An 11,641-nucleotide genomic window follows, 5' to 3' on the forward strand; every position below is an offset into this window, starting at 1 on the left:
CAAGTGGCCCTCACTCGATCGAGTGCACCTATTGTTACTCGATCGAGTAACCCTTACTCGATCAAGTAGCCCTGGTAATTTGTTTTACGTGCCTCTGACCTTCACCTACTCGATCGAGTAAGTCACTTACTCGATCGAGTGGCCTACACTCGATCTAGTAACCCCTGTTTTGGGTCATATGCTTATCTTTTGACTTCGTTGCATATTATGTCAATTAAAAGGTGTTCTTTTGCTTCTTTATGCATTGTTTTACGTATGTGTTGGTCCTGATGCGTAAGTTACCCGATTTTGTGATGTAAGGAGTGGCACCTGTGGTGAGTAAGAGTTCGGTGAGGAGGACATGAGTTGTATGTGGTTGTGATAGATAGAGGAAAAATAAAAGAAAGATTGGTAAGGCTTAATTGAGGCATAGAGCATGTTTTGTGAGACGAGATGAGTGGTATGATTGTGTGTTGAGTAATGAAAATGTAAGTGAATGTAGGCAAGGGATGATGTGAGTTTAAGGAACGTGAGAATGAAAAGATTGAAAGAAAGGATGTGGATAGTAGCAACTTGAGATGTGTAAAGAATTATGAAGGGAGATGGTTTGGAATTGTGTTGATTAAGAATATATGTAATGAAAGGTCATTTTAGAGGGATTGGGAAAAGTGGTATATAGTGAACTTAATAGAGACATGTTGCGACGTGGATTTGCAGATAGTGAGTGAGTTTGAGAATTTGTATTATCAAGAGGTGAAACTAATGTGTGATTTCCGTGGGCAAGTAACGGTATGAAATGAGTTTTGGGATTCTAAAAAAAAAGTGATTGGGGATCAGTGTGAGTGATAGCATGAGATGGTCTGGAGTGATTGGTGATGAGTGTGAGTGATAGCATGATAAGAGAAGATCCGTGGTAAGAAAGAGTGAGATGATACTGATATGAAATAATGGGATTTGAGTTTTGGAACAATGAAAAGGTAACTGGAATACTAGAAGGTTAGGTACAAGGAGTAAGGAGATGAATTGTTAATTGATTTTGTCGAGTGTAAAAAAAAAAAGCATAAGGGGAGTAAACTAGGAGAATGTTCACCGGAGTTATGTGATATAAAAGTAAGGAATCGTCGAGAGGTGTGATATTATCATGAGGATGTTAGTTAATGGTTATATAGGAGTTTCAGGACAACATGATTAATCATGAGTTTTGAGGAATTAAGGGAGTAAGAATTTGGTGGAGTATTTGAACGATGGGAGATATTTAGTGGAGAGTTAGATGACAATACAATTAAGATAGTAATGGGAATAATGTTGAGGTAATTTTGTTGATGGGTTTGATGTTCGTTATTTGGGACGTTAGCCAAAGATAGAAAAGAAATCGTAATGTTTAGAGATGAGTGTAAGAGGTTTGATGTCCGAATGGTGGTTGTTTTGAGGTGTTGTCGCTAGTGGTTAAGGGTGATGATAAATAGGAAAGATGGTCATTCTAAAGAGGTTGATTTTGTAGCGACCGGATTGATATGTGTGGTTGTGAGGAAGTATAAGACGTAGTCTTAGGAGGCGGTTTCTAATAGTGAGTGTTAGCTGTATGGTTATATATGACAGAAGGTGCGGTTATGCGAATGGAAGAATGTGTATGAGGGGCATACGAGTTAAGCTCGGGTGAGAGGTAACCTTTATCAGGTGGTAACTTACATGATCAGGACTGACTAGTTGGATGTGATTACAGGTCTATGATGAGAATAAATGTTTTGTGTGAGGTTCTGACCTCACAAGAAGTGGTATGGTGTAATAGTTATACAGTTGTTATCTGAATGTTCTATATGTTGGCTACGTTAACCTAATGGAATAATATTCAAAAAGTAATAATCTGAGTGATTTGGCATGGCTAGTTATGCTTGTATGTGTATTCATGATATATGTTATTCCGTGATATGGTAGGGGGATGATATTCATGAGGTTCTTATCTGTTTAATTCATATAATATGTTGCGTTGTGATTTAGTAAAGTGGATTTGAGTAAGTTTTCTTGTCCGAGAAGTTATTATGAGTCAGTGTTTATGGGATTGTGTAAGTTGCGATGTCTATCGGTGTGGTTGTGGTGCCTCGGGTGGTGATCCGGGCACCGTACCTCGTGTTGTGATGCGGGTATTTTCGCGCTGCGATGCGGCTGTTGGTGGCGGTGTTGCGATGCCGTCACCAGTTGTGGTGGACTAGGCGAGATGATTACGATACGAGTTTTCCAAAGTACATACCAGTTATACATAGATTGTTGTTTTGTTTGTTGTTGTTCTTTGTGAGTTTCGGTTGAACATGTAGACTGTTGTTTTGTTTGTTGACGTTTCTTGCTAGTTTCATCTTGGGAGTGAGGGTAGAATATGATATGGAAGAGAGTTATGTTTGTTTCAGTGGTTGTCATGGCATAATGATATTCTGTTGATGGGACACAGTTGTGGGAGGTTGTTACAGTAATTTTGATCTTGTTTTAAGATGAGGCATCGGTAGACATAGTCATGACAAGTGATTCGTGGAACATGTGTTGTAATGATCTGAAAGCTGCAGGTGGTTCATAATCTTTTGTTCAGACAGTGAGTGTAGGGTGTTGGGAATTGGTGTCATGTTAAGTTATGTATGAGTTTTGCGGTAATGAAAGAAAAGAACTTGAGGATCTAGTGTGAGTGTACGTAACAAGTGTGGATCGTGAGTTATGCTTTTGGCGATAGGAGTTTTATATAGTTTATATAGAGAGGTATGTCATGTTGCGGTAATGTGGAAGAGTTGGAGTGTTGGTTATGATAAGGATTTTGTGGTATTGGTTAGATGAAGTGCAGAATGAGTTGAGGTATGAGAACTGTTTAAGTAAGAGAGCCTTGGAAATAGGAATGATTATAGGTGTAAGGGTATAGGCGGTTATCTTTGACATGTGGTGGTGATGAAGATAATGAGAAGATATAGCTAAGGATCTAGTATTAGTGAGTTACGAGGACGTAACATTTATCTTAAGAGGAGTAGGATGCGGCAAAGAGTGTTTGATGATTGTACATGTTGTAGTATAATTGGAAGTAGAGTGTTGGTGAAGTATAAAGAATGGATTTATATATATTGGGGTTGATATTGTTAAAAGGTCATGACCGTGCTTGTAGTAGTGTGATTTCCAGGAGTGTGAGAATTCTTCGATAGTGTTGACAGTTGAGTGAGGATGTTTATGAGTAAGATAATGTTGACAGTTGTGTGAGGATGTTTATGAGTTCGATAGTGTTGACAGTTGGATGATGATGTTAGGAGTGGGAGTAAACTTCGAGAACGAAGTTCCTTTTAAGGGTGGTAGAATGTAACATTCCGTTTGATGTTTATGAGTGTCTTGATATTGGATTTTCTAGTGGATAATATGTAGTGAGACGAAGCTAGCGACGTTGGTGGATGATATTGCGAGCCGTTGTGGAAGTAGGCATAGTTAGTGGAGTTAGTGTGAGGTGTACTTGTTTTGAGTCGGTATAAGTTGTGGTTGAGGTTTTGTTTTGAGACTTTGTTGCGTGGTTGCGTCATGATCGATTTTGTATGTTCGTTTTGAGTATGGGTTGAACTTCGGGGACGAAGTTCTTTTTAAGGAGGGAAGACTGTAATACTACGGTTTTCTATGTCTTTGGGTACTCTATCGAGTGGGGCTTACTCTGTCGAGTAAGTATGTTTGGATACAAAACAGTAGTCTGCCTGATGGGTACTCGATCGAGTACGTGTGGTACTCGATCGAGTAAGAGTCACTCGATCAAGTAAATTACTTACTCGATCGAGTAAATTACTTTTACGGGTTGTTTTGACGGGCTTTGTTAATAACGCGTGATTCATATTTAAAGGTTTCCGTCACTTTATTCATCACTTTTCACAATTCTAAAAAGTTTCTAAAGAAAAAGAAGTTACGTAGTTCTCTCTCGTCGCGTTGTTGGCAAATCCCCAAGGCTAGGTTCGTCGGATCATCTCGTTCTTTACGCCGTTGTGATCATCGTGTCAAGGATAAGTTCCTTGTATAATTTTTATAGCGTTTGGTTGAGTTTCTTTAAAACCCTAATTGGGTGATTTTGGGGGTTTTGGGTGATTTGTATGTATGTGGTAGTAATTGTATGTATGTATGTATATTATAGGAGGAGATTTCATTGAGGAAAGATTCTAATTAGCTGCTAAGACCGTCTGTGGTGTTTGCATTTCAGGTAGGGTTTCCCTACTCTGTATTAGTTACATAATGTGTGGTGATGGTTGTTGTGATTAAAGATTGATTGTATTGTTAAGTTGTTAGACGGTTGTTTTCATACTGTTGATTGGTTTGTATCTGTTTGTGATCTTCAAGGCGCATCCCTGTCTATGTGGAGTCACTTGCGGGAGTGGCTTCACGCCCTTGGTTCTCCCTCTGTGGAATCCGCCACACGGGGGGATGTGCATATTAAGGAAACTTGGGTTTATCGCTCGACGGAGATGAGCGGGGATTTGGTAGGTACGGTTGCGGTCCCCCACTGGCGGCGTGGAGTACTTGTTGTGATGGGTAATCTGGCAGGGCTATACACTTTAGTGTGTAGTCAGTTTGTGTAGAGATTTGAGATGGAGAATGGGGTTTGTTGAGCTGTTTGTGATATTGTTCTTTTATGGTATTTGTTTTATGTAATAAGTACTGACCCCGTTAATTGTTTTAAAAACTGTGGTGATCCATTCGGGGATGGTGAGCAGTTGTTGAGCAGGTATGATGACTTATGCGAGGGATAGCTGGGATGGAGTCACCACCGGTCTTAGAGTCTTCCGTTGTGTTTATTTAGTTGTTGAGTACTTTGGTTTTGGAGAACAGTTGTATTTCCTTTTGACAGTTTTTGGAACCTTGTTGTATCACCTAAACTTTATTATCATTTAAATATGTTTCGTTATTGTCTATTTTAGTATCATTGCCTCGGGTAACCGAGATGGTGACGTTCTCATACCTTAAGTGGTCCTGGTAAGGCACTTGGAGTATGGGGGTGTCACAATTTTGAACTTAATTCGGGTTTACGGTGGTCGGATGTAGGTGTTGTAGATAGTAATATGGTGGTTTGAGGGAGGCGTGTGGTGGTGTGGTAGTGATAAGAGGAGGGTAAAATTGAGTTTTAACAAATTAGTAATAATTTATGTGGTTGTATAATAAGAATAAATTAGGTTAATTTAATTTTCATATTTGAAAAATAAAGAAAATTTATAGTAGGATTGATTTGCACCATAAGGTAAACTTGTGGGGCTAAAATGCACATATTGAAAGTCATGGGGGTGAAATGCACATAGTGTCAAACGTATGGGGCTTATTTGCCACTTCCGTGCATTTTACTCAACTCATACATTTTGCGCGAATTTTTCTATTTGCATGCCCTTGACTTAAAACGCTAAGCCTAGTTCTCTCAATTGCTAATTGTGCAACCATTCCGATTAATTGAATTTCTTCAATTATAAACAATAATTTGAATGAAAACAGAAAATAAATTGTTAATTACATACTTATTAATTAAATTAATGCTTTTTATAATTGTTTTGTTTTATTCAGAGTTAGTTTTTGTTGAAGAAATATTGTCAAAGAGAAATTGGTTTTTGTTAGTGTTGAACTGGAGGCATGGGTAGAGAATGGTTGGAGAAGCGTGGTCGAGACGGAGGGACGCACGAACAATGGTGGTGGAGACTGCGGCGGGTTAGTGTGTTATCCATGAGGAAGAGGATGTGCAGTGTTAGTGTGTTATCGGTGAGGGAAAGGGGGGTTGCGGCGCCGGTGCCGGAGGAGAGTGGGTGATGCGGCGGTGGCAGGAGCAAGGGAGGTGGAGTGTGAAGAGGAGGAAGAGTGGTGTTGATGCATTAGTGTAACACCCCCATACTCCAAGTGCCTTACCAGGACCACCCAGGTATAAAGATGTTACCATCTCGGTTCCCCGAGGCAATGATAATCATAAGACAATAACGAAACAACATTTAAATAGTATAAGTTTAATGAATAAGATACAATCCAAAACCAAATACCAAAATACGGTTACATGTTCTCAAAACCAACTATCTACTCAACTAAATGAAATGTCTAACAAACTACTCAGGTTACAGCGGAAGACTCTATCATCTGAAAGTGGCACATCCCAGCTATCCCATGTAACTCAACTCATACCTGCTCAACAACTGCTCACCATCCCCGAATGGATCATCACAGTTTTTAAAACAATAAACGGGGTCAGTACTAATCACACAATTTATATAATCCAACAACACAACAATCAACACAGCTCAAACATCACAGATATACTCCAAACTCCATCACCAACTCCACAATACTGACTACACACTAAAGTGTGTAGCCCTGCCAGAGTGCCCATCGCAACAGGTCACTCCACGCCGCCAGTGGGGGACCGCAGCCGTTCCCACCTAATCCCCGCTAATCTCCGTCGAGCGATAAACCCAAATCCATTAATGTGCACATCCCTTCTGTGGCGGGTTCCACAGAAGGCGAATAATGGGCGTGAAGCCACTCCCGCAAGTGACTCCACTCAGCCAGAGACGCGCCCCGAAGAACACAGACAGATACAAACAATCACAACAACTACACATCAAACAAAACCAACAACCGTCACAATACTTGTATGATAACAATCAACAATCACAAATCACCACTAACACATTATGGGATTAATACTGAGTAGGGAAACCCTACCTGGAATACAATACAGTCAGACGATCTCAACAGCTGTTATCAAAAGGCCTCTTCTACGAATCCTCCTCCTAACATATGATCATACAATTACTACCAATCAAGAAAGACAACAAAACCCCCAAACCCCCAAATTAGGGTTTAACTAACTTAAACAAAATACCATAAAAATAGTACGTAGATCTTACCCTCGACGCAAGGATCACAAAGGTGTAAAGAAAGGTGAATTCCGACCTTCCAAGCTCCGGGATTTGCCAATAATGCGATTGATGCGAAGAACGTAGATTGTTTTCTCTTTTGAAAGTAATTAGGTTTGTAAAAGTGTATTATGAAAGTGACGGAAGTGTTTATATATTAAATCGCATTATTAACAAAACCCGATAAATCATCCCCCCGTAACCGGCTACTCGATCGAGTAACTGACATACTCGATCGAGTGCCGCCTACTCGATCGAGTATCAAGGCTACTCGATCGAGTACCAAACAGGTCAGAAACTATTTTAAATCGCACAACGCCCTTACTCGACAGAGTAAGACCCACTCGATAGAGTACCCAGAGGCTCATAAAACCGTAGTATTACAGTCTTCCCTCCTTAAAAAGAACTTCGTCCCCGAAGTTCAAACCACAACAAAACAAAGACACACTACTACACTCCCGACTCAACAACCAAAACAAAACTCAACATAAAAACATGCTACTAACCAAACTCAACCCGACTCAAACCATTACTAACCATACCGACACAACACCAAAAAGATGTAAAAACTCCTAAAAACTCTTTGCGATCATCTCCTACCCCCGTAAAAGAAACAAGGTTACGTCCCCGTAACCATACATACCTGATCAAAAAGAAAAGGGTAACGCTCTCTCATGGCCTCCTCTGCCTCCCATGTAGCTTCCTCAGTCTCGTGGTTAGACCAAAGGATCTTAAGAAAAACTGTCTCACCACTCCTAGTCTTCCTAACCTTCCGGTCAAGAATCTGCTTAGGCACCTCAAGATATGACAAGGACTCATCTAGCTCTAAGCTCTCTGCCTCTAATACATGTGACGGATCACTCACATACTTCCGCAGCTGAGATACATGAAACACATTATGCACCCTCTCTAACGCAGCTGACAAACCCAAACGATATGCAACCTCTCCAACCCGCTCTAAGATCTCATAAGGCCCTATGAACTTCTGACTCAGCTTGCCTTTCTTCCCAAATCTCATAACCCCACGCATAGGAGACACTTTCAGAAGAACCTTATCCCCAACCTGAAACTCTATATCCCGGCGATGTAGATCTGCATAACTCTTTTGCCTATCCTGAGCCGCTCTCATCCTTTCCCTGATCATCTTAATCTACTCAACCATCTCATGTACCATCTCTGGTCCTAGAACCACTGCCTCAGCACTGTCGTCCCAACAAATCGACTCCTACATCTCCTCCCACATAAGGCCTCAAACGGTGCCATGCCAATACTAGTGTGATAGCTGTTGTTGTAAGAAAACTCTATCAAATCCAACCTCTGTTCCCAGCTACCACCAAAGTCCATCACACAAGCTCGCAACATATCCTCAAGAGTCTTGATCGTTCTCTCGATCGACCATCCGTCGCAGGATGAAATGTCACGTACTCATCTTCAAAGTCGTTCCCAAAGATTCCTGCAACTCTTTCCAGAACTTTGAGATAAATCTCGCATCTCTGTCAGATACTATGTCCTTAGGGACTCCATGTAACTTTAGCACATTTTTTCGATAAGCCATAGCTAATTGTGCCTTAGTCCATGTATCCTTCATTGGCACAAAATGAGCTGACTTGGTCAGTCGATCCACTATTACCCATATCATGTTGTTACCCTGTTGACTCTTCGGCAAACCCACGATAAAATCCATGGAAATGGATTCCCACTTCCACTCAGGTACCTCTATAGACCGAATCTTACCTTGTGGTCGTCGCTGTTCCCCTTTAACTCTCTGGCATGTCAAACAACGGGGCACGAACTCAGCTGTTTCTTTCTTCATCCCAGGCCACCAGAACGTGTTCTTTAAATCCTTGTACAGCTTGTCACCACCTGGATGTACTGAATACGGTGTACAATATGCCTCTGTCATGATTGTCTTTTTCAGCTCCTCATCATTAGGGACACACCACCTACCATCAAACCTCAAGCTACCATCTGAATGAATAGAGAATCGAGACACTGTCCCTTTCTCTACTCCAGCTCTCCACTCTACCATCTTAGGATCCAACACCTGTTTATCTCGGATATCATCATAAAGATCAGGCTGTACCGTCAAATCTCCCATAGCATCCCCTCTCTGCATCATATGTATCCCAAACCTCCCCACCTCATCTCTCAACCTCATCAAGGATAAAGCTGTACACAACGAATGTACACTCTTCCTACTCAAAGCATCTGCAACAACATTGGCTTTCCCTTCATGGTAGATAATATCCATGTCATAATCACCAATCAGCTCCATCCACCTCCTCTGTCTCATGTTCAACTCCTTTTGAGTGAAGATGTACTTGAGACTCTTGTGATCAGAAAATACCTTAAAGGTCGCCTCATAAAGGTAATGTCTCCAAATCTTAAGAGCAAACACCACAGCACCCAACTCTAGATCGTGTGTAGGATAGTTCTCCTCATAAGGCTTCAATTTCCTAGAAGCATAGGCAATCACTTTACCATTCTGCATCAACACACATCCCAACCCATTCTTTGAGGCATCTGTATAACCCTCAAAGTTCTCGATCCCTTCAGGCAATGCTAAGATAGGAGCTGTGGTCAAACGCTCCTTTAATGTTTGGAACGCCGTCTCACAACTCTCATCCCAACGAAACCTATTCTCTTTCCTCATCAAAGCTGTCAAAGGTCTAGCAATCTTGGAGAAATCTTTCACGAACGTCTGGACAGTAATATCCAGCTAAACCATTAATGGAAACTCCCGATCTCAAAGCAACATTCTTTGGTGCTTCCCACTTTGTCAACGCCTCAATCTTTGCGGATCCTGACTACCCCATCCTTAGAGATCACATGCCCCATCCTTGGAAAGCAACTATCTCTAACCGAGAACTCACACTTGGACAGACGGTGATTAGCATATAACTCATGCTCCCTCAAGGTCCGCAACACAATCCTCAGATGCTCCTCATGCTCCTCCTTAGTCTTGGAGTAGACTAAGATGTCATCGATAAACACCACCACAAACTTGTCCAAAAATTGTGTCGAAGATTCTGTTCATCAAATCCATAAACACAGACCCGGTGCATTAGATAACCCAAACGGCATCACCACATACTCATAATGGCCATACCTCGACGTGAAAGCTGTCTTTGGTATGTCCACCTCTCTAATCTTCACCTGATGGTACCCCGACCTCAAATCAATCTTGGAAAAGACTGATGCACCACTCAACTGATCAAACAGGTCATCTATCCTTGGCAAAGGATACTTGTTCTTCACCGTCACTCGGTTCAGCACCCTGTAGTCTATGCACAACCTCAAGCTCCCATCTTTCTTCTTCACAAAAAGAACTGGTGCTCCCCACGGTGATACACTAGGTCTAATGTATCCCTTCTCTATCAGATTATCTAACTGTTTCCTGAGCTCTTCCATCTCCTTAGGACCCATCCGACAAGAAACATCATCGAACGGTGCCTTAGAGATTGGCCCTGTCCCCGGTTTCAACTCAACCGTGAAATCTATCTCCCTCTTCGGTGGCAACCAAGAGAATCTCCTCTCCGGAAAGACATCACGCAAACTCACTCACCACCGGTATCACGATCAACCGTCGGACTCTCTATCCGGTCATCTCTCACATGGCATAAGATCAAAGGGCATCCCTTCCTCAGATAGGACTTCAAGGTCACAGCTGCAATCAACTTAACTTTGGGTTTGACCACAAACCCACGATAAGACACGCTAACACCCTTAGGACCTCTCAAAGACACTTTCTTTTGATGACAGTCTATCTTAGCTTTGTACTTTCCCAACCAATCCATCCCGACTATCATCTCAAAACCATCAAAAGGAAACTCTAGCAAGTCTACAGGTAGATCAACTTGCCCAACTATCATAGATACATCCCTATACAACCTCCCACATGATACCGACTCACCCAAAGGTATAAAAACTTTCTCTCTTACAGACTCATATACCCTCAAACCCAACCGTTTAACATGACTCGAAGATACAAAACGACCGAGACTTTTAATAAACGAATCAAACAAAACAAAGGTATGAATACCGTTAACAAGAAAAGTACCAATGATAACATGTGCATCGTCATCATTCTTCATCCCTTGCTTATATTCACTTATTTTTACATTTCTTGTCCATCATGAACATGCCTAAAATAAACTATACCAATCTGACTTTTCCACCATCTGGTCTAATCATCCACTCTCCTCCGGGACAAGATCTTTACATCATAAGATGTGGTCGGTTTAGCACCCGACCCCCGATTATTGTTGTTGTTCGTAGCTGGTTTCGATAGGAATTACCGCCATTGCGGTTACCTCCACCCTGGTTGCTCGACTCTCCCGGTTAGACCATGATGATCGGTCTATTACTCGCATAACTTCAACTCGTGTCATCCCTTGCCGAGAATTGCTCCCCTGAGCTGATCTCTGAAAAGCTCAAGGTACACTCGTGCACTCATGTCTCTTGTGGCCTACACCGCCACAACCATAGCAGGTCATCCCCCAACTACCACTACCACTCACACGGCCACGCCCAAAGGAAGCCCCAGCACTGAACCCTGACCCAGAAGAAAACACTCTAGCCTGATTAGGGTTGCCTTTCTTGTAGCTAGATTGGCCACCACCTTCACTCTCAGCCTTTCTTTTCTCAACTACTCTCTCCTGAGCCATCTCCACCAACCTCTCGGCTCTCCCTAGTCTAACATCGTCACAATGCAAGACCCTCTCATAAGCTTCCTTAACATCAGTAAGGACTCCCACGGGTAACTTGTCCATGATCTTGGG

Source organism: Silene latifolia, chromosome 6 (assembly GCF_048544455.1).
Source record: "Silene latifolia isolate original U9 population chromosome 6, ASM4854445v1, whole genome shotgun sequence".
In the NCBI taxonomy this organism is placed as follows: Eukaryota; Viridiplantae; Streptophyta; class Magnoliopsida; order Caryophyllales; family Caryophyllaceae; genus Silene; species Silene latifolia.